This window comes from Panthera tigris, chromosome B4, assembly GCF_018350195.1.
Source record: "Panthera tigris isolate Pti1 chromosome B4, P.tigris_Pti1_mat1.1, whole genome shotgun sequence".
Taxonomy (NCBI): domain Eukaryota; kingdom Metazoa; phylum Chordata; class Mammalia; order Carnivora; family Felidae; genus Panthera; species Panthera tigris.
In genome coordinates this window covers 117,698,749-117,724,846 of record NC_056666.1, presented here as the reverse complement: position 1 = coordinate 117,724,846, position 26,098 = coordinate 117,698,749, and the positions used below count along the sequence as shown (strand labels likewise).

Here is a 26,098-nt window from a genome sequence, read left to right as displayed (position 1 = left end):
AGATTTAATAGATAAAAATACAGGACACCTGGTTAAATTTGAATTTCAGATAAACAGTGAATAATTCTTTAGAATAAGTATGTCCCATGCAAGCCTTTCTTCTATTAGACTGCTCTCACTTGAGGGCAGGGACCATCATTGCTTCCCAATACCTCGCATTTTGCTTAACCCACTGCACACACTTTATTCACTGTTGACTAATTGAGTAAACTACCTAATGAAGTCCAAATATATATTCATTAGTTGTATGTTAGCTGACATGTTCCAGATCTTTCATTTTGATGCTATGTTAACCATGAGACACATTCTTCTAGTTGATTATCTATCTTTCAACTGGGCTCTAAAGCAAGCAGAGAACTTAGGAATTGACCGCCTTCACCACAATTAGCTTTTACGTAAATGATTCGAAATGCTCATGTTTGGAATTTTCACTGTGTCAGAACGAAGTTAAAATTTCAACCATAGTTTTCAATAAAACAGAAGCAAAAACATAACTTCCACAACTCAACTGCCTTTTCCTTTTTGATCAGTTGAAGGGCTTTTGTTCTTTCTAATACAAGTGTTTTCTGTTCATGCATAGCAAAGACATAATCTAATCTCCAAGGTTTATTTGCCTAAAGAATCACTAGATGTGAAAAGGAGCAAAGGTTTGAATTTTTATTAATTTGAAACGTAAGTTCACCTGAGAATTAATGTGCAGATCTCTCATAGGAACCTTTTCAAAATAAGAGTACAACTAAGGGAAAGTTCATAGATATTTTCCAACCTATGAACTTAAAAGTTTAGTTAACCAAATGAAAGGGTTTCATTGTAAGACTGTGAATGGAATAGAAGCAAACCAGTTTCAAGGTAAATTCTTCATGCTCTGAATCACTGAATGCCTTCTTTCTAGAGAACAATAGAAGCCCTCAGCTATTTTATAAAATTTGAGAAAATACCATGGGGTCTGAGATTGGCTTTATTCTCTGCTGTGATTGGCCAACTCCTCTTTCCTTTAATTGTGCTTGTTCAGTGGTCTAGTTTAGAAAAAAAAAATGCTGGACTGCTTTCAAAGTATGGAAAAAACACCTTACTGTATTTTCCAATATACTATTCTCAAGGCTAGTAACCACAGGGATCACACTCTAGAATGTTATGCCAGTGAGATAAAACGAAACCTTCCACACTCATTAAACAAATCTTTTGGTGTTTTTGGTGAACAATAATTACAAGAGCTTTTAGTCATTTTGGTGACTGTGTGACTCACACAAGTCTGAGACAAAAAAAAAAAAAAAAAAAAAACCTACAAGAAAAGGGCACACACCAAATATGCTTCCTAGGGGATTAAACACATTAAAACCAAGAGGCGCTCTCATTGTAGAATTTAATTGAACTATTTTTCAGTAGCTGATATTTAGTTTGCTTTATTTATATTTAATGTAGCTGTAAGTAGGAAGACTGTGAATTGGGTCTCTGGGCTAATCATGCTGACATGTTCAGGGATGAAACTCAGGGGTTTTGCATAGCGGAGTTCTGTGATCAGGTCAGCACTGGGTTATTGAGTTTCTAAGGTTGAGGATGGGCTGTGTCAGTTTATACTTTTCCAGATAAGGAAAAGAAAATTGCACCTGGAGGCAACAAGAAGAGTCAAGAGTAATTTGCAGGGAGTGAGTAAAATGAAATCCTGCAGGAGGTCAAGTTTGTTTTCGCCAGGAGGTGTCACTATTGTCAACATACATTACTGGAGATGGAGGAAAGCTAAGAGGCAGTGGCTAGCATCATTGGACAACAGGAGACAATTTTTCTGAATTTCTTCTTCTCCTTTCTTCCTTCCTTCCCTCCCTCCCCTTTTTCCTTCCTTCCTTTGATGCCGCAATTTACGTACTCTATGTTACATGTAACGGGTGTGTTAAAATGCTTTTATTAACATCAGGAGGAAAAATCAGTGGTGGGGAAAGAATGGAGAAGAATTCATGTAGTTTAGAGGCCACCAACTCAGATACATTGTAGCTTTTCCCCCCTCTTAGTCATGACTTAATGGCCTGAACTAATGAAAATTTGAGGCCATCGAGTTGTGAGAACTGACCCCTTTGCGTCTTTCTATTCCTGCACGACTCACTTTCGTATTTTATAAAATTCCTCTCGTGAGGAATTTATAGAATTCCTCAAGATTATCCATCAGAGATAGTATGGACAGTCTTCTGAGTTCATGCTCTGTGATATTATTTAGGTTTTTTAAAACAGAGTTGGGGACTTCTGAGTTTTTTTATTTTTGTTCACGCTCCAAAGTCAGAGAATTTGGCTTGACTGGCTCTATGTAATCCAGCTATGCAATCTTGTTTGGCAGCTTATTTACTCTGACAAAAACCTTAGTTTCCTCACATGGAAGCTGACAATAATAATACTACCTACTGTCACTGGAATGCTAGGAGGATTAGGTATGAATAAATGAGATAACATATCAAAGCACCTAACACAATGCATGGCACCTAGTTAGAAGCAGTAAGAGTTAACTTTACTATTATCTGTTAATGTTGGCATCTGGGCAGTAGGGAGGCCCTTGTAGGGTTTGAGAGTCATACTGGCTTTCAAGTTGCCCTAACTTCTCTGTCACCAGTCCCTGGGGGATCTAGAAAAGACTATACGCCCTTACTTTCTTCAAAGTCTCCTATCTGGCACTACTCTCCATTTGAGTTGATAGTTTACAAAATTTATTAATGACACTTCCTTGTTGGAATATGGTGACTGCAATTGCTTTTTCTCTCTCTTCTCTGAAAGCCCAAGTGCTTCCCTTCCTTTATGCTTCAGGTCAACTTCTACCTTTCATGTGTCGTCTTCCTCATCTTTTCAGCTCAATTTCTATAGCACTCAGAGTCCATATTCCACAAACTAGATTACTGTCATTACCACTTTTTATTTTTTCGCTAGTAGTATTAGCTGTGCAAACTCTACTTCTTCAAATAGCTTTTTTGTTTCTTAAGGGTCAGAAGGACATTTGTGTCTTCCTTTTATTCCCTGTAGCACCCAACTTAGTCTTGAACATACAGGAGGGATTGAATACTTGTGTGTGAGTGTGTGTGTGTGTGTGTGTGTGTGTGTGTGACTGGTTGACTTACTGAGAGTCCAGAATGTCAGGGAAGCATATTGAAACAAACAAACACGAGCAAGTAATTTTGCAGCTCTAAGTAGGATGAAGGAATTTAATGGGAACTTGGGATTGGAGGTGGAAAAGGAGGACTTTGAGAGAAGTTGGAGGGAGAAGCTCTGGAAGTTTAAATCTGGGAGAAAAACAAGAATTTGGCTAGAGCTACCATTGCTGGATAAAGGCAGGGCTGTTTGAAAGAGACAGTGTGCCCTAAAGGAGGTAGCGCTAGAGTCACAGATTTGAGTCCTGAGTCTATCACCACCTGTGCCCTTGAGAGAACTACACAACCTCTCTGGGCCCATGCTTCTTTGATTTGAAAGTGAGAAGCTTGGATTAGCAACATCTAATGTCCAAAGTCATTCTAAAACTGTATACTTCTGAGATAGGAGAGAAATAGACAATTCTAGACTGTGATTCCTGAGATTCTAGATGTTTCTTTCTTTTCCCCCAAAGTGTAAAAGAAATAGTGTTGGATAAAGAACGAACACTGCTCTGTCATAGACTCACTGTGTACCACTCTTTCATTCACCCAACAAGTGTTAGCGGAACCCTGCCATGTGGCAGGCTCCAGGCTAGTGCTGGTGACCAAATGGTGAATGAAACTGGCATGTCCCCTTCTCTTCAGATTTACAACCTAGTGGGGGAAAATAGGTCCAGAAATGTAAAGCTATGAATTGGATGAGGTCTAGGAAGGACATGTAGATGGTGGGTGAGAGAGCCAATTTGGACTTAATCTGGGAAGGCTCTTTAGTGGAAATAATCTAGGTAGATGGCAGGTAGAGGAAAAGGACATGTGTGAAGATCTCTTGGTGGGAGGGAGAATGGAAAGTTTGGAAAATAGAACAGTGCAGCTGGAGGTGAGAGGACTAAAGAGGATAATTTAGATAATGAAGGAGTGATGGGGTCAGATTATGGGGGACTTGTTAAACACTGTAAGAATACGGGACGCCTGGGTGACTCAGTCAGTTCATGATCTGACTTTGGCTCAGGTCATGATCTCACGGTTCATGAGTTCAAGCCCCACGTCGGGCTCTATACTGACAGCTCAGAGCCTAGAGCCTGCTTCGGATTCTGTGTCTCCTCTCTCTGCCCCTTCCCTGCTCACACTCTCTCTCTCTCTTCCTCCTCTCCCCCCCCCACCCCAAACATAAATAAATATTTAAAAAAAACCCCAAAGAACATTGTTCTTTATTTTAGGAAATAGAAGGCACCCATGAGAGAGGGGGGGTGATCGGCATTGTGGTAACTGGATTTGAGAGTGGCTGGAGTGGGTGTGGGTCAGATCACTCAGGAGGAATCCAGGCGAGTCATAGCCGTAGATTGGTTTAGGGAGGTAATGCTAGAGACAAACTGATCACAGACTTTCAGGACCTCAGTTTCCTCATCTGCAAAGAGAAAAGCTAAGTTCAACACTAGGATCCTTTCTGGCAATTTCTGTGGTTTGATGGGATGGAAATACTCTGGGGAAGAGTGTGTTGCTGTGTGGCCTCATGACTGGTGTGTAGACATGTATTCTCACATCCCGCCTTTTGGGGTGGCCTTTTCCTGGATTTGGGGATTCTCTTAGAACTCCTCAGATGAGACATGCATTATAGCAGAGCTTCAAAACTTACAGGATTTCTGACAACTGTATTTTAAAAATTTTACTGTGAATCAAATTACAGCATGGGATGAGGGATTGTTGAAATTTTCCTCTGACTTAAACCCCTCCCTTCTCCTTCTTCTTCTTCTTTTTTTTAAAATCCATATTGGATGGACTAGACACAACAAAACAAACAGCTGCGTCTACTAGTTTTCGTTCTGGCTCCACTGGAAGAAATAATGAGAACACTTTGGAAACATTCCCCCCAGGGACATAAATCCCATGAAAAACTCAAGAATTTTATACCATGACTTAAGGCTTCTTGGTATAACAAGAAGAGGGACAATCTATTGTAAATTTTACAGCCTCTGCCCTGACTATAAAAATATATGCTAAATGCAGACAAATTTTGAAAAATACAGAAAACTGTAAAAGAGAAAATTAAGATTCCTCAAAATCCCGCTACTTAGAGATAAACACTGTTTAACATGTTTATTTATTTTTGATTCATTCTTTCCTATCAATGTACATATGTGAGCATATTTAGACATACAAACACACGCACCCTTCTTTTATTCCTACAGGATGGTGTAATGTTTAGGGGTAGGTGCTCTGCAGTCAGACTGCTTGGATTCAATTTCCAGGCAGCTCTTGGATAAGTTTAACAATTTCCCTCGTTCCTAAGCCTCAGTTTTCTCACCTGTAAATGGGCACAATAATAACACCAGCCTCTAGGACACTGAAAGAGCTAAAGGAGATAAGGTATGTAAAGTCCTTGCTATGGCTCTGGGCACCAGTACTTCAATTTGCATAAATAGATATAGGTTATTTTTGTTATGCCATTTTGTTATATAGTTTCTGTCATCTTAGATTTTCTTCCCTTGTTTTCTGTCACTTTCAGTCTCTCCTGTGATTTGGAAGTTACACATTCTATTTTTATTTCTAGTGGCTATTTTTGAGTTGCATTTTAAAACTTTGCTCAGTCTATATTTCTCTAAATATTAAAGTCAATCACTCATATGAGGGCTTTAAGATACAAAACAGATGAACATAAGGGAAGGGAAGCAAAAATAATAGAAAAACAGGGAGGGGGACAAAACATAAAGGACTCTTAAATATGGAGAACAAACTGAGGGTTACTGGAGGGGTTGTGGGAGGGGGATAGGCTAAATTGGTAAGGGGCATTAAAGAATCTACTCCTGAAATCATTGTTGCTCTATATGCTAGCTAACTTAGATGTAAATTAAAATACATAAATAATTAAAAAATTTAAAAACATAAAAATAAATAAAAAACAAAGTCAAGAATTAAATGGTATTTTTTGACCTTCCCCCACCATGAAAGAAAGGACCACTGAATCCTTGAGTGGCCCCCCAGGACATCTGGTTCATTACACGGATAGGTTTCCTGATTTTTTCTAGACTATTAACCCCAATGCAAGATGAGGACACTGAGACTTAGGGAGATTAAGTCACTTGCCCAAGGCCACATATTTTAGGGTATGGGGCTAGTTGTCAAACTCAATTCTTTCTGACTCCAAACCTATTAATTCTTGGCTTATGTCAAGAATTACTCTGGTCACTGAGTTTCTGTTTGAACACTACTGGGAAAAAAAGGATTCATCACTTTCTAAATCAACCTAATCCACCTTGAGTGGTTATAAGTTTTCCTTGTATCCAGCTGGAATTTTGTCCTTCCAGTTTCCTCCCCTAGCATCGACTCCAATTTCCTATTACGCTGATATATTTTGAACAGTCAACCAAACATTCCTTGAATTTTATGTGCTTGGATTCAAAGCAAGTGCTACGTGGGCTTAAGACATGGTCTTTGTCCTTAAGTAGACCTTCGGTGAAGTAAGACCAAAGTATATAAAGTAATTACAGGATAAAATGAAACTGTGAAGAATTAAGTAAAAATATACTGAATGAATTATCAGCTCACGAAAGTTCAACAAAAGGAGAAGAGAGCACAGGGGTACAATTTCCATGGAAAGTTTATCTTTACCTTATCTCTTACTCCATCTGAAATGATATAATTATAATCAAGAATTGGGGATTCAAAGTGCATTATTAGAACTAAATAGTAATGCAATAGCAGAAGAAACTTCTGCAGGGGTCCTTGGATGTTTGATGTAAATGTAAAACAGATTCCACTAAAATAATAAATGTCAAATATAAAATCCATTGTTTCCAATTACTGCCACTTCACAGACTTTAACTACCTAATTTAGCCAAAGCATGAGGGGAAAATATTTTGCACTTGAAAATGTAAATTAAAACATTTTCCAGTGCAGCAACAATGCTGTATTATTGAGCTTGGCAGACCCCTGCTCCATCTCCTATGGTCCATTACCCTGGCCCAGCGCCTTGGAGCTTATCTGGGCTGCAAGACATTCTTTGCTTCAGACTCTGCCTCTTGATAAGGGTTATCACTTTGCTAGATGTAGAGAGCTCATATGTGCCAGCTTAGGGTTTTTACCAGAAATTCATGGCGAGGTAAGGGGCATGCTGATGGGGTTTTTCCAGAGCCTCATTCTTTTCTCTTTTACTGAAAAAATTGGGCTATGTCATTTCCATCAAGCCTTTGCAAACCTCTTAGCAGAAAGACACAATGTTTCTGCTTATTCAGGATCCTTCTTGTACCAAATTTTAGGTTCTTTATGTGGCTTAGCTCAGAGAACAGACAGGTGACCCATGCTTCAGGGAGTTTATTTTAAGGAAATTAGAGCAGGATCAGCTTGAAGACAAGTTATGCTCTGTGTATCTCTCTCTTGGGCTAGGGGGGTCTTTGTGATTCATGGCTTCTGTCTGCACATGCTCTCGGTATTGACTGGCTCCCTATGTTCCCTCATAGTTTCTGCTTTCTTATAATGGCCTGCAGATGGCGTGGACTTGCCTTGGTCTTGGAGTCTACCTGATAATGCTAACCATCACTTACATGGTGCTAACTGTATGTTAGCCATCATTCCAAGTGCTTCCCACATTCATTTACTCTTTGAACTTTACACTAGGGCCACAGTGCAGGTTCTATTATCACTTCCATTTTTACAGATGAAGACACTGAGTTCAGAGAGATAACGTACCTTGGCCAAGATCACACAGAACTGACAACTGGTACAAGGATCCAGGCTGACTAGATCCAATCTTCATTCCCTACTGTAATATGCCTACTAATGGTATTCTTTCAGTTTTAACTCCCATTCCTTCATTTTCTCAGTATTTCTAAATACACATTCTGCTATAGACTGAATATTCCTGTCCCCCCCAAATTCATATTCTGAAATCTTACCACCCCAGGGTGATGGTGTTATGAGGTGAAGCCTTTGGGAGGTGATTAGGTCATGAAGGTAGAGATCTCATGATGGGATTAACACCCTTATTAGAGACCCCAGATAAATTTTTCCTCTTACACCATGTGAGGTTATAGTGAGAAGACAGTTGTCAATGAGGAAATGGGTCCTCACCAGAATCTGAGCAGTACCATGACCTTGGATTTCCCAGTCTCTGGAATTGTGAGAAATGAATGTGTGTGTGTGTTTTTTTTTTTTTTTTTTAATAGCCACTCAATCTATGCTATTTTGTTACAGCAGTCTGAACAGACTAAGACAAATTCCCAAGGGAAAGAATCTAATTGGTCAGTTCTTCATTCTGTGCCTGGTTGCATCATAATTTTCTGTCTCTGGTCCAATGAACGATATACATCTCACTAGGGCTAGGGGGATCATGTATCTTACAATGTGGTCACATTGGGTTTCCTGGTCAAAGGGGTTCGAGAGAGGGCATCATTGCCCAGATCAGGCGTAGAAGGGTAGGTCCTGTTAACTGAACTTTTATACCCATGAACACTATTTTTGACATGTAGGGTTAAAATATTTACATGTATCCACAGGCTTCCTTCTTAGAGTCACTGAGTCTGCTAACTTGGAGGTCTGTCTGTCCAAATTTTGAAGTGTTCATCCACATTATTGTTATCTGGTTGAGATGAAGGCATATTGCAGCATGCCAGAAAGCATGCTACCTGCTGGTTTAATTTGCTCCCTGTGGAGCCTACTGCATTAGCACATCAAACACTACCTGCTCATAGGTGATGTGTAGGGTACAGAACAGCAATGAGAGTGTCTCTGCCATAAGGAATTTATAATCTTGAGGAGAAAAGTCTTGTGCACTGGCACACAGAACAAAACAAAGCCCTGTTGATGAAAGAAAAATTCCACCAATATTTACCAAGTACCATGTTGGGTGTTTTCACAGATGGTACCTTACTTGGTTTTCACCATCACTCTACGTGATATGTGACTTATGCCCATTTTTCAGATGAAGAAACCATGTGATGGTGATGTCGACTGTCCCAAGACACAGGTGGCATGCAATAGGGATGGTCTTCAACTACGGATTGCCCTGACCATTGCAAAATGCTCAACATTTTTGTTCTGAGTGGCCCACTTCTAACTGGAATAAGTCACATGGGTTTTCAATTTATGTAACTGCCTCTGAGAACCTCCCAAAGATGGAACTGGTTTAGCAATATTTATTTCTGAGGACAATGAAAAGCAGAGATTTTGCTATGACAAAATTCTGAAAACCTTTGCCTTGGGTCTTGCTTTGCTTCCTAGACAAAAGCAGCAGTACTGGGCTGGAATTCGGTTCTCCCAGCTGGAGCCCAGGGGAGTGATGAGGTGAGGTCTAGCTAGATACAGAATCTACAGGAGAATGAATCTTGAGCTGAGCCTGCCTTGCTCTCCCTCTCTTTAGCTTAGGTGCTAAACATGAACTTGAGTAAGTCTTGGGCTTGTATGATCCTTTCTCTGGTGTTTTGTGTAGTGATTAAGAGCTTGGACTTTGGTGAGAGACAGACCTAGGTGTGGTCTTAACTTTGGCATTTATCACCTGTGTGACATGAGGCAAATTAAGTGCTATCCAGGAACCTAATGTGCCTAACATGTGCTTGCTAGACTATATCTATTATCATTAATTTCCTCGTTCTCATCATCTAGGCCCTAGTTTCTAGGAAAAGCATTTTTTAAAGTATTTTGTAATACTGGGCTTCTTTGGGATACTTTTTTCTTTTTTTTTCTCCATTTCCCTCTTTGAAAAGGTTTATTTATTTATTTTGAGAGAGAGAGAACATGAGTGGAGGAGAGGCAGAGAGAGAGGGAGAAAGAGTATCCCAAGTAGGCTCTACACTGTTAGCACAGAGCCCAATTAGGAGCTCAATCTCATGAACTGTGAGATCATGACCTGAGCCAAAATCAAGAGTCAGACACCCAGGTGCCCCCAAGATTTATTTCTCTTTGGAAATTTGGCTCATGTGATTTCCTGGCAGGAGAGAAGCTTGTCCTTATGGCCAGGTGATAAAGAGACATGTGAAAACAATGATGTCAAGTGTCACCAGAGGATTAGAATTAGTTGCCCATGGACGTGTCCTCATGCTCCTATGCAAACATACAATGAGTAGTGAGTAGGCCTCTTGTTCTCCTCCAAGGAAAACTGTACTTATCCCATTCTGCTTCTAAGAAATGTCCCCCCTGCCCCATCCTAATCATGTGGTTTGGATAGAAATGGACAAATTCTTTTTTTTTTTTATGTTTATTTTTGAAAGAGAGAGAGAGAGGCAGAGAGAGAGAGGGGGGGACAGGGGGACAGAGGATCCAAAGTGGGTTCTGTGATGACAGCAGAGAGCCTGACGTGGGGCTTGAACCTATGAACCATGAGATCATGACCTGGGCCAAAGTCAGACATTCAACTGACTGAGCCAACCAGGTGCCCTGGAAATGGCCATATTCTTATGGATCTCATCAACTTGGCCTCTATTCTTTGATTTAGGATAAACATATGATTTGTGCTTGGCCATTTGGAGCACTTTCCAGCTTTTAGAACTTGGGATGAGAGAAAGTGAGATGTACTGCCTGATCATGTTGGTGGTCATGTTTTCTGTTACATCAAAGAAGACTGTCTGAGAGAATGAAAAATATGTGCAGAGAGAAGCAGAGATGAGAGATAAAGAAAAAGTGTTTTGGCATCTTTTGGGGCCCTGGTTCCATTGTCCTTTAAACCACATGCCCTCAAACCTTCCTGTAGGAACATAGGTTAAAAGTTTACACTGTTTAAAACTAGTTGAAATTAAGGTTCTGTCACTTGCAGCCTTTATTGTTAACTATTGCCGAATGATAGACTACTACAAAAATTGGTGACTGAAGACAACAATGCTCATTTATTATCTTATTATCCAGTTTCTGTGGGTCAGGAATTCAGGAGAAGCTTTTCTGGGTGATTTTGACTTGGGATTGATTTGTTCATTCAGATGTTGGTGGGCACTACAGTCACCCGAAGCCTGGAATGGGGCTGGAGGATCTGTGTCACATGGTGGTACATTGGTACTGGTTGTTGGTGGGAGGTTTCACTTACTCTTCACACAGACCTCTCCACAGAGCTGCTTGTGCCCATATGACATGACAGATGGCTTCCCCAAGAACAAGTAATCCAGGAGGCCAAGGTGGGAGAAGCAAATGTCTGTTATGACCTAGCCTTGGAAGTCACACATTGTCACTTCTCCAGTATTGTATTGTTCATATAGGTTAGCTCTGATTCAGTATGGGAGGGGACTATACAAGGACATGAATACTAAGAGGTGAAGATTATTGGAGGCTGTCTTGGAGGCTGGTTATGATGGAACCAAAAGAGTCCTGACTGGTACATTGTGGTGACAGATGTCTCTACCTGAAGGATAGATTTTATACCATATAGGTATTCTGATCACTATGATAATCAATATTTGTTCATTAGGTAATTGCCATTATTTATCACCTATTATCTCTTTGGAGGTTAAATTCATATAATATAATTCTCTCTTTTCACCTCATATGTAATATGCAAACGATTCATGAATAGAGTTCCATTTTTGTCCAAATAGATTTTTCATTGGTTAAGTTCCTCGGTTGTGCATAGGCATGGAGGTGTGAGATGATGACATGAAGAAGTTAAGAACAAATTGCTAACCTCCAAGTTCTGCCATTTTCCCAGTTCAGAGGTCGTAGAATTAGGGTAAGAGGAATGGGTTTAAAACATCTGGTTTCTAGTTCTGAATTTGCCACATACTAACTGTGTGACCTTAGTCCCTTAAGCTCAATGAGTCTCTTTCCTCATGTTTAAAAAAGGGATCAATATTTTTATCTTATAGTGGACTTAGGAGGATTCTGTGATTTGGTGCTTTATAAACTATGAGATGCTACTTGTTGCTGCAGAAAGGTACCGTGGTATTGGCTTGGGAATCAGAAATCAGACTTGGGTCCAGTTTAGCCACTTGTGGGCCACATAATTTTATGAGGAATTATTTATCCCCCCTGAGTTTGGATCTCCTCCTCTGTAACACCAATTTAATAATAATAATCATAGTTTCATGCAGATATGGAGTTCAGATGAAATGCTGTCTGTAAAAGTTTGGAACACAGCTTTGCTATGACAATGTCTATTAGAGAAGGGTTGGAACCAAATTTACTGTATCTTTTATATCAAAGTAAACATGACCAAGTAATTTTACTTAATGAATCAACATGTATTGAAGATAAGTATATGGCAGATGTGAGCTAAGTGCTATGGATACAACAACAAACAGGACAGACGCTATTATCCCTGTCTTCTCAGAGCTTAGAGTTGATGAAGGAATGATAAACAGGCCAGATATTACAAAGCCCTGTGATAAATGGTATGGATGGGCATGTGGGTGCTATGGGAGCATGTAGGAGTGTTGCCTCACACAGGCTTGCAGGGTCATGGAAGGCTTTCATGAAGAAATAAGGTCTAAAGTAAGATCTGAAAGTTGAGTTGGAATTAGGTTAAAGGAAGTGGGTGAGAGTTAAAGGGAGGAGCATCCCAGATGGAGGAAAGAGCCTACCCAAAGAATGAGAGGTAAGAGAACACAGGATGGTCAAAAATTATTCACTGTGGCCGGAGCCATGAGACAGAGGCGGAGCCCTTTGTGAACTAGGGTTGAAGAGATGCCCGATCTTAGAGAACTCTCTGGTAGGCATGCTAAAGCTTTGTCCTGGATTTTGTCTTGAGGGCAATGAGGATTCCCTGGAGGAGTTCAAAGCAAGAAAGAGACATATTAGATTTGCATTTTAGGAAACTCACCCACTCCATATTTTTCAAAGAGGCTGCTAGTGGCATTTTGAGTGGAACACTTCTCTACTATGGAGATCATTCCAGCTGTGGTTGCAGATTACTGGCTTCCCAAAGATACCCATGTGCTAATTCCCAGAACCTATGAACAGGTTATATTACATGGCAAAAGGGACTTTGTGGATAGTATTAAAGTTATGGGTTTTAAAATAAGGAGGCTATCCTGGGTTACCTAGATTGGGCAGGCCCCATCTAATCACATGGGCCCTTAGAAGGGAAGAGGAAGACAGAAGAATCAGGGAAAGATGTGGTAGGAGACGCGAGGCATGAAAAGTATTCAATCCACCATTACTTTCTTTGAAGATGAAGGGAGAAATGAACCAAGAAGTATGGGAGGCCCTAAAAGCTTGAATGATCTCTGCTGATAGCCAGCAAGGAAACTGCCACTTCAGTTCTACAATCCCACGGAACTGAATTCTGCCAACAACTTTACTGAGCTTGGAAAAGGAGCTTGCTTCCATTAAGGAGTGCAGCCCTTCCGAAACCTTGATTTGAGCCCAGTTAGACCTCTGTCAGACTTCTGACCTACATAACTTTTGCAGTAATAAATGGATGTTGCTTTAAGCTGCTAAATCTGTGGTACTTCACTACCCGAGCAGTAGGAAATGAGAACACTAGATAATGCAGCCTCCCTGGCTCCTATTCCTTTAATGACAGCATGGCCCCCCACCCCCTGCCCCCACTTATGTGACAATCCCAATGGCTCTCACACATTTCCAAACCTCTGCTGCTGCTGGGGGCAAGGGTGGGGGTAGAGCAGTTTGCCCCTGGTTGAGAATCACTGCACTGGAGAACTGTGGATAGGAAGAAGGCTGTGTGGAAGGCAGAAGAACCAGTTAAGAGGTTGTTGTGAAATTTAAGCTGAGCAATGAAATGGCCTGAAGGAACATAGTGGGAACATTCATGGGAATAGGGAAGGGGATGACTTTAAGAGATAATTAGGAAGCAGAACCAACAGTGGTGGTTTGATTAGCATTGCGGGTGAGCGATCTCCTCTGTCCCCAGCCTCCCCCCACCACCACCCTTCCACCCCCACCAGCACCACACACATCTAAAAGCAAAGAGCATTTTTGTAGAAACCTGACTTCCCCTCCAGTGAGCAAGAGGACACACTCTTGGAGCCATCAGCAATTTGTACCAGGATCAGCCAAGGAAGGGAAATGACAGCGGAGCTATTGCAAACCCAAAAGGCCCCTTATGGCCAGAGGCACCCAGTTGGTGAAGCCCAGTAATTGCTTGAACACTTTTCAGCTACTCCATGCTGCAATTGACGACAGGAAATGAGGAGAGATTTTATACTTCCCAACAGAAGCAAGTCGGGCGATCCAAATGGCTGGAATGTAGTTCGAACCAGGGTGTTTGGCTGAGCTGACCAAACCCCTGTGTGCAGTTTGAAAGCATTTTGCCCTGGAGATTTTTATTTATACTTTGTCCATAAGAACCTGTGCCCCTTACTTACAGCCATGGACCCAAGTGCTTGTAGTAAATCCCTTCTGTGTGAAATACTTGGTGCGGTTTCTGCCTTCCTGACTGGACCCTGAGGCAGGGCACATACCACACCACACACACAAGCCTATTTCAACAGTGAGTTTGTTCTCACTCTGAGATGTCACAGCCCACTGGCTTCCCAGCCCTCCTCTGGTTTGTGCTGAGTTCCCCAGCCTAGTGACTGGGAGGGCCAACACTGCATCACTGACCCCTAATCCTGGGAAGATGAACACAACAGAGCATGTAACCAGTTACCCAAAACAAATGCAAGTGTCATAGGAACCTTTTAAAGTTGGTTCTCAGTGGGAAACGAAAATTCTCCCTGCGTTTGCATTTTCCTTACGTTCTTGAAAACAGCCACGGTGACATGAATGAAACATCAAGTCAAAAAATAATGATTCAACATAATTCATAGGTCATAGCAGAGAAGCTGAGTTTTTTTGTGCTCTTTTATGCATAGGGATTGATGAATCCCGCAGGTATTCCTGACGTCGGCACTTTAGGTAAAGTGTTCAGCCTGTAATATTAAGACTAATTGGCCAATATGTAATTCACACATGAAGGTTTTGCCTTTCAAAGTCCAATGAAAGTTGACCACACACTCTTATCCCCAGTGGAACTGAAGTGGGTCATGTCACGGGGTAGGTCGGCTCTGTGTCTGCTTAAGCAAAGCATTTCCCCCTTTCTGCCTCTTGATGAAAGTCCATTTAAGTGGAATCAGTTCTGTTTCTTAAAGAAAAAGTTATCTCATTTTCAAATAATAATAACAATGTTAAGTTTCAGCCCCAAAGCAGGAAAACCCAGGGCTGATGCTTCTCATTGCTCTACACTTACCTTGCTTCTGAGTCATTTTCAGTTCCAAGAGATCCTCTTTGTTCTCTGCCCAGGCACTGAGAAAAAGCCAAGGACAGAAAGCAGGCCTCGCTGTCAAACGTTTTCGGTGTCATTTTCCTAATGCTGACTACGTATCAGTATGTGTGATTTTATAATTATAGCTGTTTATTTGATTTGGATAGGCAAATTGGCTTGGGAGTGAAAGGGATGTTTTATGTCAAGATGCTCTAACTTTGGTTGGCAATTATCTTCTGAATATTTAGGAATGGTGACAGCCGTCTCTCCATTCTTGAATATATTTCTGGCATTGTCGGGGCTTCAGTCCCAGGAAGGGAGGAAGAAGGCTCCTATACAAGAGGAGATAGCTAATAAAACTATAGTGGTGGGATTTTTTTTCTATAAAAGAAAATCCATAAGTGACAAAATATCTCACCAAGTCATTTTTCCTCCCCAGTGTCTTGGCATTGTGCGCGTGCTTGGCACATGCACAAATTAAGTTTACAGATTCTGTAAAGCAATTCATCCTGCTCTGAATCTAATGCCAGTAATTTTTCAAGGAAGTCAGCAAAATGTAGCCCAAGAAGGAAAACACTGCCATTATTTTTTCAAAACTCTATTGTTTTTATTCAATCTGCTACTGAACTATGACTAAATCATTTACTCTTCATATTTAATTTTTAATTTTGCGATATTCTCACCCCAAATGAGGTCAAGTCCTAAATCCTTGTATCCTAACATCCCAGCTGTACAGTCATATAAGAGGTTTGTTTCAGTAAAAATGATTACTGGTGTCTATAATAGAATTGTAATAACTCAATACTGTTTTATAAATTTTTGATTCACTCTGCATTTTTTATTTGACAGCTTGCCAAGTTCCAGTTTTTATCTGATCATCTTTGCATCAATAATACATGAAGCTGAGATCTTCTGAAAAGAGGATACTATTCTCCCCCCTCACTGAATGCTTTGCTTTTGCCAGCACCAACATTGATTTGGATTTAATAATCTGTAGTCCTTTTGGTTTGATCACACTTCTCAGGAAACCCCAAAAAGAGCCATGGCCACATATCCACCAACATGGAATCAATTGCTCCTTCTTAATAAATGCAATCATTGAACACCTGATCCATACGTTGCTTGTTACGTGTAATTGATTAAAGTTTCGACATAGTTAAGATTTGAGTGGCCCCAGGTTTTCCATATTCAGATCCTCTCAACCAAAAAAATGACAATCAACAAAACCTATGCCGTAGAAGGATGATGTTTCTGATTGTAATTCCTTGTCACCTCCATCATCGCACATTTCGTCACACTCTGCTCTTAAACGATGGTAGCAGTTCTGCTGCTCTCAGGCTTCTCTCGCTCCAGCTGTTTACGTTAAAGACCACTGTGTGAGTAACAGGTCTACCCATCACCCACCTCCAAGATTGTTATAAATAATCAGTATCAGGAAAAGGAACTGACTAGGACTGAGAGCACCACATTTTCATCTATTGTCTTATTTTCCACCTCTAAGGAATGCAGCCAAGGGCCTTTTACAATTCATCATTCCCATCTCAAATAAACAATGAAATGCTGGTGAGTAAGAGAATTGCTCACCCAATGGTTGTCAAGTGATTAAATCAGAATCTCTGGGGGGTGCATTGTGGGCATTTGGTATTTTTAAAAGCTCCTCGGGTCATTTCGATGCGTAGCCAAGGTCGAGGCTCAGTGTGCCCCAACCTGAAACCTTGCCACTCTGTGTAGCTGGGTGCCAGCCTCATGGGCTTGTTAGAAATTCAGAAATGTACTGAATCAGCTAGATCTGTTGCACCCGGTCTACTGAACAGAATCTGTGTATTAGCAAAATCTTCAGGTGATTTGCAGGCACGCTGAAGTTGGAGAAAAACTGACCTAAACTGCTATTGTTGTAAGAGACATCCCTAAATTAGGTAAGCCGATTGCTGAACAGATTGGCCTCTCTCGGGGTCTCTGGAGGAAGTGGGGTGTAACCGTGGGGTCTATTGTCAGGCAGTTCTGGGTTTGTACCCTAGTTATGTCAGTCAGTAGCTGTGTGACTTCGGGAAAGTCTCTCTAAGCTTAAGTGTGCTCACCTGTGTAATGATACTAATAATAGTACCCACCTCTCTCGGGTTATCGGGAAAATGAATTGACAGATTTCATGGAAAGTGCTTGAGACAATGCCAGGTGCACTGTAAACAAGCAATATTTTTTAGCAGTTAATACTAACATTGATAAAGTTATACTCTTCAGAGACTCTGCAATTTCTCAGATGTTTAAACGCAGATAATAATTCTTGTTTATTTATCTGTTCACCCTCAAAGCCAAGTGAGGCTTTTATGAAGGTCAGCCCTAATGTCCACCCTTGCATTTTCAGCTCACACTTGATCCCATTCATCATTTACAGGAGGGACAACAAGAAGGTTAATGGATGCCTAGAACAACAGTGCAGTGGTGAGCTCAACCAGAATGCCTTTCCTAATGCCTGAGTCCGGGTGACTTCAGCTGAATTTTCTTTGGAAGCCATTGCCATTGTATGTAAAAGGACTCACAAAGCAGGCTTCCATGTGGGGCTAACTCTGTTCACCTACATTTGGCCTGATTTGGAAAGCTTTCTTGGCTTTTTCCCATCCAATCCAAACAGGGATGGGAGATTTTATTAAAATGACTTGGGCCCAGCCTGCTCTGTGTTCTGAACCATTGAAGAGAGCCAAAAATGTCCCCTGGTGTCCATAGAAACATTGTTCTTATTTTTCAAAATTAATCCTGCCGAATTTGCGAGGCTGCCTCACCTCCATCAGAGCTGCAGACGGCCAGGACAAAGAGCTGTTTTGATGTTCCCAGCTGGGAACCCTGCCCTCAGCAAATACAGTTGATATAAATAAATGGTCTCTTGCCTGCCTACATTCATGCCCATCTGTTTGGAGGGCGTGGTGCCCAATCAAAAGTTGCCTAGATGCTCACCATGGGCACCGGTGCCAAGGAAGGACGATTTCATGGCAGCCTGCCTAATGCTGTGAGTGCCATCTTTCCAGTAGTGGGTTCTCATGCTGGACCAGAATGGGAGCACTGGCACCGCATGTTTCCTTACTGTTGATCGCACCTGTTGACAAGGTGGTGCCAAACTAAAAAAGAGGGAGAGAAAGAAAACTGCTGTGTAGGAACATCGTTGGGCTCCCAGGGCCTGGCACATCCACTAAGACAGATTCTAATTAAGTAGAGAAAGTCTCTGCCCATGGATGTTCTGATGAGGCACGAGATTGGCAAGTCAAACTTTACTTGGCTCTATCACAGGGGCAGAGGGCTAGCTGCTCCCAGCTGGCAGTCTGCCCCTGTCTAATAGAGGAAATATGATAGAATACTGGTCTTTGTGATGACATCAGGAGCCAGACAAACCGGGGGAATGAATCATGCTGAGCCCAGCCCACCATCCCCTTGCTCCCAATTTTCACCCACCCACAGGCAATGATAGACCTGATGAACACAACTTACACACCGTAAAAACCTAGGAGCTGATTTTATTTTGCGTTGGCTGAGCTTGAGAAAGGAAACGAAGCCAGTCAGGAGAATGCAGGATGTGGGGACATTTTCATGCTGATAAAGGTAAATAAATTCCCTCAGAGTTTGTTAAGCGCGATTGCTAATAAATGCACGTACTCAGGTCAACAGGGGACCACAAAGGGGACCGGGAGAGAATCCTCACAGCAAAAGTTAGGAAATTACTAATCCCAGCATTCTCTGTGGACCTCTAAAGGGCTAAAAACAGTGGTTCTCAGCCACAGAATATTGTGGAGATGCGGAGTGAGTAATCTTTATTGATGAGAAATTCAGGCACACTACCTTGTCCTGTGGAAGAAAAATAGGTCGAGAAACTGCTGGCTGAGAGAATCAAAGCAACATGCCTTATTTACACTTAAAAGGGCATTTGTTAGTTCAATATTTGGTTTTGATCCGAAATTTGCATCGTCTTATTTAAACAGGAAGTCTATCAGTTAGACTTGTGGATAAATCTTGAGGTGAGTTGACAACAGTCCTCCAAGATGTCCATGTGCTAATCCCCAGAACCTGGAAATATGTTACCCGATGGGACAAAAAGGACCTAGCAGGTGTGATTAATTTAAATATCTTGAAATGTGGGAGATTATTTTGGATTATCTGAATGGGTCTGATGTAATCACAAGGGTCCTTATTAGAGCAGAAGGCAGTGTGAAGAGGGCAGCAGAGACTGGGTGATGTGTTTTGAAGATGAAAGAAGGGGCCCAAAGCCAAGGAATACACACAGCCATCAGATGCTGAAAAAGGCAGGGAAACCAGTTCTCTCCTCAGAAATTCCAGAAGGAACCAGCTTTGTATATACCTCTATTTTAGCCCAATAAGACTGATTTTGGAGTGCTTACAATTCCTTCAGAATTGTAAGAGAATAAATGTGTTTTGTTTTAAGCCAGTAAGTTGTGTAACTTGTTACAGCAGCATTAGGAAATAATGCAATCCTTAGCTCTGTGTAGCCGACTCAGGGTGGCCCAAACTGGAGGGCCCCAGGCAACACAGCTTGGAGTAACACAGTCTTATCAGCTGCTCTGATAGAACCGACTAATTCAGTTCATTGTTTTTCTCCCCAACTCACTGGCCTTTTCTTCCCCCATCATGAATACAAAAGACTGCAATCAAATCCAATGTTTTTGTTTATCCTTATTGGCATTGCACAAGCCTAAGGTTAAAAGAAACAGTTCTCCATCAGGTCTTGGGTCCCACCCTTAAATTCACAACATTTGGCCTACCAGGCGAGAATATCACTCAAATTAACAGCACAGGCAATGCCAGCTCTAATCGGAAGCATTCAGATCCCAAAGGCTGGGAACAGTTTTAGAGCCTCAGTTTAGATTTATGTTTGACTAATGTTGTATCCCTACTATGTGCCAGGTATGAACCATGGTATGTTGACATTTGGAATAGATCCCCAAGCAACACGATGGGTTAACTTTGCAATTACTGGATATACATGCAGTGTGAAATAGCCATTATTATTAGAAGTTAATAGGTGACTTATTCCTCTCAGCAACTGACCTAACACTGTAGGGCGCCTGCTGTCACTGAATGTTAGCAGCAGGTGCCTGTCCATATACTGGTCCATCATTCCATCTCAGTGTAGCAGTGTGTCAAACACAGGGAGTTGGGACATTGAGGCTTTTCTTTCCAGGAAGCAACTTTATTCGTGCCAGCACGGGCTCAGTGGGCTAAGACCCCAAAAGGCTGAGCCCCGAGCATAGCGGGGGGGCTGCCTTTTGTACAATTTTGCTCCTTTGTCTCCCATGTATGGTAACATACATCTGAATGAGTGGTCTGTGTTGCAGAGTTGTGAGGAAGGTCGCGCACTTGCACATAGCCAGGTTGCCTTTCCTTGTCTTGAGGTTTTTACCACATTCCTTAGGGAGAAGCTCTACCACATTCCCCCCTTTGATGCTTGGACCCCCTATTTTGGGTCAAAGAGCATCATCTTGGTTTAGAGGTTTATACTTCCATAACATCATCACATGTGTGGCCGTTTCCCTTTTGACTATCGCCTCAGTGAGGTTGGAGACAGACTGTATAAGCCGGGGACCTAAGCAAGGTAGGATTAAGCAAGCTCCCAAAATCAAGAGGATAATACTTAGGTGGATTTTGAATCCCCAGAGAGTTGAAAACCCTCCTGCAAATAACTCCCCAGGGTCTCAACCTTTCCGGGTCTGGACTGGCACAAGCAACATTTCTCGTTCGATCTATGATCTCCTTTATGACTTTTCCTTCATCATCTATCTGTAGGCAGAAGTTGCTCAGGTTAAACTTCCCACAAACTCCTCCCCCAGAAGGAAGCAAGTAATCTAAGGCCAAGCGATTTTGATAGATAGCATCGTGCATTTTGGTTTGCTGCTTGGCTAGTAAGTTAAGAGCTCTGGCACTTTCATTGGTTATAACTTCTACAACTGCTTGCAGTCTGATTATGTGGTTTAACATGTAAATGGGATTGCAGTAGCAATCCTACCCCATCCTCTAACCTCTCCTAACCCATCCTCTGCTAGGTGGCAGGGCCATAATATTGGATTATACACTTGGGAGGCCATTTATCATCTTTCCAATTGCCAATTTGTAGGGCACATCATTTCCTTTGAGTCTCCCTGTCCCCATACACTTGGACTCCCAAATCCTCCCCTCTGGCGAGGGGGAGCAGGAAGAAAGGTGGATGAAAAGTTCCCAGCACACATGACCCTGACCAGCCTGAGGGAAGTACTATATAGGCTATCCTTCCACATATCCAGTATAGTCAACCTGGGGCCCGCCATTCAATGGCTGCATTGACATTGTCCCAGGCCTCTTGGAGATGAGAGAAGTTAGACAAGGGGTGGGGATCTGTCTGACTCAAGGTGATCTGGGGATCCCCACCATTGTGTTTCCTGGGGGGTTGAGTTATAAAATCTTTGGCCTAGACACGTGAAGCTTCCAACAGAGATGGTGAACTTTCTTCCCCACCAGGCAAGGCAGTTTGTCTCAATAATTGAGGATTTGAAGAGCCAAACCCTGGTAGGACTGGATTATTCTGTTCCATTATAAGGTTTGCGGGGATCTAATACTCTAGCCTCCCATGGTCATTGATCTCCCATGTTGGTTCCCACGCATACATAGCAATAAGAGATCTTCAGAGTCTGGGTTATAGTCTCTGCTAGGGCTAGAAACAAGTTCCTTGCTGTGACTGAAATGGGAGCAGGCTACTTCTTATTTCTTCATAGAAGGAATGGAAGACTTGATGGGACATGGTTGGATGGGTGGTAGTGACTCTCTTGAAATATAGCACAGTCCCTGGGTCTCTGCCTCGCCCAGGGATCCGGATGCCAATTCAGGTGCCCCATTGCCATTTGGAATCTCCTGGGTTAATGATGGTAAAATTAACAGCATTACAGACCTTTGATTGACAACCTGATGTAGCAGCCCCCTTCTGAAGCAGCACTGTTGTGCTTTCTTTTTTCCAAGTAGCCCGTGAAACACAGCTCCAGCTGGGGCATAAAAACTCAGGTGTATAGGCACATAAACCATTTTCCTCACACATGCATTTGTCATTGAGTCAGTAAACCCACTCCCAGTCTAAGCCTCCACATGGTGTATAAAGAGTCTTTGGGCCCTCTGTGACAAGTGCCCACTTTTTTCTTATGACAGATGCCTCTGTGCCAATACCTATAACCACACATACGTCAAACAACATTGACACTGGTCCTTTTGGGTTAGTAATTTGTGTCCAGCTGACCAAGGCCTCCCCTCCCCCTCTGGAACCTTGGTAGGATCAGACTTCTAACCAATCTTCACTGAGGGAGTACTGTGGGGTGAAGCAAGTGTTATTGACTCTCCCATTGGCAGATAGAATAGGTGGTCTTATGTATGCAGGTCCCCAGTCCTTTTCCCTGGGATGAGAAGTGGGTATGGTAAAGTCCAAGTGACTCTCTGGCCTGACCTGGTTATATGAATACATGGGTCACATGATGAGGGATATAGGTCTACAGAAGGGGTCCAGATTAGAAGCAACCAATACCAATGAAGCATCCCTCCACAAAGGGAAGGTGGCACTAACAGAAACCTCTCACCACACATGCAGCCAGCCGGGCAGCCACTGCCAGTCCTATGGCAAAAAGTAAAGCGAGAATCACAATAATAGCAAGAAACAAGGGTGACAGTGCATCCCAGTAAGGAAACAGATATAGAAAATAAGGACAGTCGATTTGTCCCACCAGACCATCGATTCCTCAGGGTTCTGCCATGCATAGATTAGTCAGCTTCTGGAGTGACTAAAGCAGGGCTGTAGTGTCCCAGAGGCTCTGGAGTTGCAGATTGCTCCCTCCATATGGTCAGCTTGCACGGTGTTGATGGATCAGGAATGTACTCCCAGTTTCGAGATGCTGCCTTCACTGTGCTGTGGTGAATCCAGGGACCCACCTCGGCTACCTTTACTGCACTAGGTGACAGTAAATGGACCCTTCAGGAGGGGTTTTAGGGGTTGGACATTCCACTCCTTCACCCATATAGCATCTCCTGGTTTAAAGGGGTGAGCGTCTGTGGCCAGACTCACAGGTAATCCCTCCCCAACCCAGTGGTGTAAGGTGGTTAGGGTAGAGCCAAGGGCCCACATCTGTTGCCTCAGGGTTAAACTGCCTATCTAATTTAGATCCCCACTTATGCCCTTGATAATGGAGGGAGGGCACCCATAATGGATTTCTTAACGGGAGAACACCATCTGCTTAGTGGGGCTACACCTGATTCTTAACAAGGTGGTGGCAACACCTTGTTTCCTGACATAGTTTACTTAATTGCAGCTTCAGGGTTCGGTTCACTCGTTCCATCTTCCCAGAGCTCAGGGGTTGGTATTCTGTATGTAATTTCTAGGTAATCTTTAACCCCTTTGCCACCAGCCACACCACCTCAGCCGTGAATGCTGGCCCATTATCTGATCCCATAGTGGTAGGGATTCCAAATAGAGGAATGATATTTTTAGAAGAAGTTGGGCCACTTCCTGTGCCTTTTCTATGCGATCAGGGAAGGATTCCACCCAGCCTGAGAAAGTACACACAAAGACCAACAGATATTTATAGCCTCAGACCCAGGGAAGATCAGTAAAGTCCACCATCATATTTTCAAATGGGGCTCCCCCAACACTCTGCACCCCAGGGGCAGCCTTGAGTCCCTGACGTGGGTTATTCCGGGCACACATTTCACATTGCTCGCATACTGCTCAGGCTATGCTGGACAGTCGAGGGATGTAGAAATGTTGGCTCAATGTAGTCTTGAGAGCTGTCTGGCCAGCATAGTGTCCTGATGGAACTTCTTGACAAAAGTTTGGGCCAGGGCCTCAGGAATTGCTAACTTGGCCATCTTCAAAGTTCCACCATCCACCTGGGAGGTAGCTTCCATTTTCAGTCTTAAACCAGGTATTCTCATGTTATGTCATTAGGGTCCCATTTTGCCAGTGGACTAGGGAACAGTGTGGCCATTAAAGTCGCAGATTCCGCTGTCCTTTGGAAGCTGCAAGCTTTGCCTCTCGGTCTGCTTTTCGGTTTCCCTGTGCAGCCATGATGTCCCCAACAATGCATGACTGCCACTCTTTAGGGGCCCACACAGCATGTAAGAGTTCAAGGATTTCCTTACCATACTTTATGTCTTTTCCTCCTGAGTTTATTAGACCCTTCTCTTTATATAAAGCCCCCTGTACGTGGAGGGTGGTGAAGGCATACTTAGAGTCTGTATATATATTAACACCTATCCCTGCCACCAGTTGGAGAGCTCGGGTTAATGTGATGAGCTCTGCCTTCTATGCCAAAGTCCCCTTTGTCAGGGATTTGGCCTCAATGATAGAATTCAGGGTCACCACAGAGTACCCCACAAGGCATTCCCCCTCTTTCACAAAACTGCTACTGTCAGTGAAATGCTCAGTGTCGGGGTCCTTGAGGGGCTGGTCCCTCAAGTCTGGTCTGCTGGAGAACACCTCATTCATGATTTCAATGCAGTCATAATCTGGTTGATCTGGCCCAACAGGCAGTAGGGTTGCAGAGTTTAGGGTCCACACTACTTCTAGGTGAATGCATGGGTTCTCACATAGCATTCATTCCCTGGTATCTGACCATGCTGGCATTGGTTAGTCAGTAGTCCATTAACGTCAGTACTGAATGTGGCACTCAGACAGTCAATTCTTATCTCATAGTTAACTTGTCAGCCTCAGACACTAAGGGGGCCGTGGCTGCAAGTGCCTATAGCAGGGTGGCCAGCCTTGGGCAACAAAGTCAAGCTGTTTGGAGAGATATGCCACCGGACAATGCCAGGACCTCAACATCTGGGTTAGGACTCTCACATGATGCTGGTACATTCATGAACGTACAAGAAGAAGGGCTTGGACATGTCTGGGAGCCCCAGACCAGGCACGTTGGTGAGGGCCCATTTGATCTCTTCAAAGGCCTTTTGCTGTGCTTGCTCCCATAACTAGAGGTTCCTGCCCTCCCTACTCTGTGGCCTCATAAAGGGGTTTTGCCAAGACTGAGAAGTTAGGTAACTGGATTCTACAGAAACCTGCAGCCCTGAAAAACTCCCAAACCTAATGTCAGGTCAACAGGACCAGGATCAAACAAATGGCCTGTGTTTTCTCTGGGCCGAGTTGGCACTGCCCCTGGGAGAGGTGAAAGCTAAGGTACTTGACTTTCTTTTGACAGATTTGGGCCTTTGGCACACCCCCCCCGCTTCCTGCATGCCATTTAGAAGGGCTTCTTGATACTGGTTAGTACTCACCAGCCCTCCATCTACACATGAGTCATTTGGGTCCCATTTGGGGTCCTCTCCAGGGAAGTGAGCCCGAGCATAAGCGTCGCAGCCGGGCCATTCTCCTCTAACCATGCTAGGGCCACCTGGGTAATTTGAGGGTCAGGAGGAGTTGGCAGCAGTCCATGCAGGTAGGTTTATGGGTTTGAATTATGGACTGCATTAGTTTAGTCATAGCCTGGGGCTTCTCTGTACAGGAGGGAGTGTGGTGCTTCCAATTTAGGAGGTCCATAGTGGTAAAGGGTTGGTACACAAAACGTGCTGGTATCCTCGGATCTGGCCTTCCTGATCATCATAGATGGGTCCCCTAATTTCCCTCAGTGGCATCTGTAGGGGTCCCCAGTGTTGCTGCAGGGAGGGACTGTCTCCGCCGGCCTGATCTTCTAATCGCCCTCTAGGAGGGATATATGGGGTTAGGACGGGTGGTCCAGTTGAGCTGGTCACATCCAGAGAAGCCGGTGGTGCTAGAGGTGGTGAGGTGTCAGGACTAGGGGCAGACTCCTGTGGGGTTTCAGCAGCTGGGATGGCTGGAGGCACAGGTGGCAGTAAGGGGTATAGTGGGGGCATATG

The 26,098-nt window shown here is 43.0% G+C and overlaps 2 long non-coding RNA genes across 11 annotated transcripts in view; one reads left to right on the top strand and one right to left on the bottom strand.

Annotated features, from left to right (window-relative positions):
- Nucleotides 1–16,086: 16,086 nt before the first annotated feature.
- On the bottom strand, nucleotides 16,087–18,483 carry LOC122240140. The gene is made up of 3 exons (XR_006219495.1): nucleotides 18,170–18,483; nucleotides 17,329–17,397; nucleotides 16,087–16,573 (listed from the first exon to the last, which is right to left on the bottom strand). It is a non-coding gene; the product is annotated as an uncharacterized LOC122240140 (long non-coding RNA).
- Nucleotides 18,484–18,608: 125 nt separating this feature from the next.
- Nucleotides 18,609–26,098, top strand: part of LOC122240139 — a 102,512-nt gene continuing 95,022 nt past the window's right edge. For all 10 annotated transcript variants that reach the window (XR_006219489.1, XR_006219490.1, XR_006219485.1 and 7 more), the window contains exon 1: nucleotides 18,609–18,808. This is a non-coding gene — a long non-coding RNA (uncharacterized LOC122240139). The remainder of the gene's footprint in view (nucleotides 18,809–26,098) is intronic.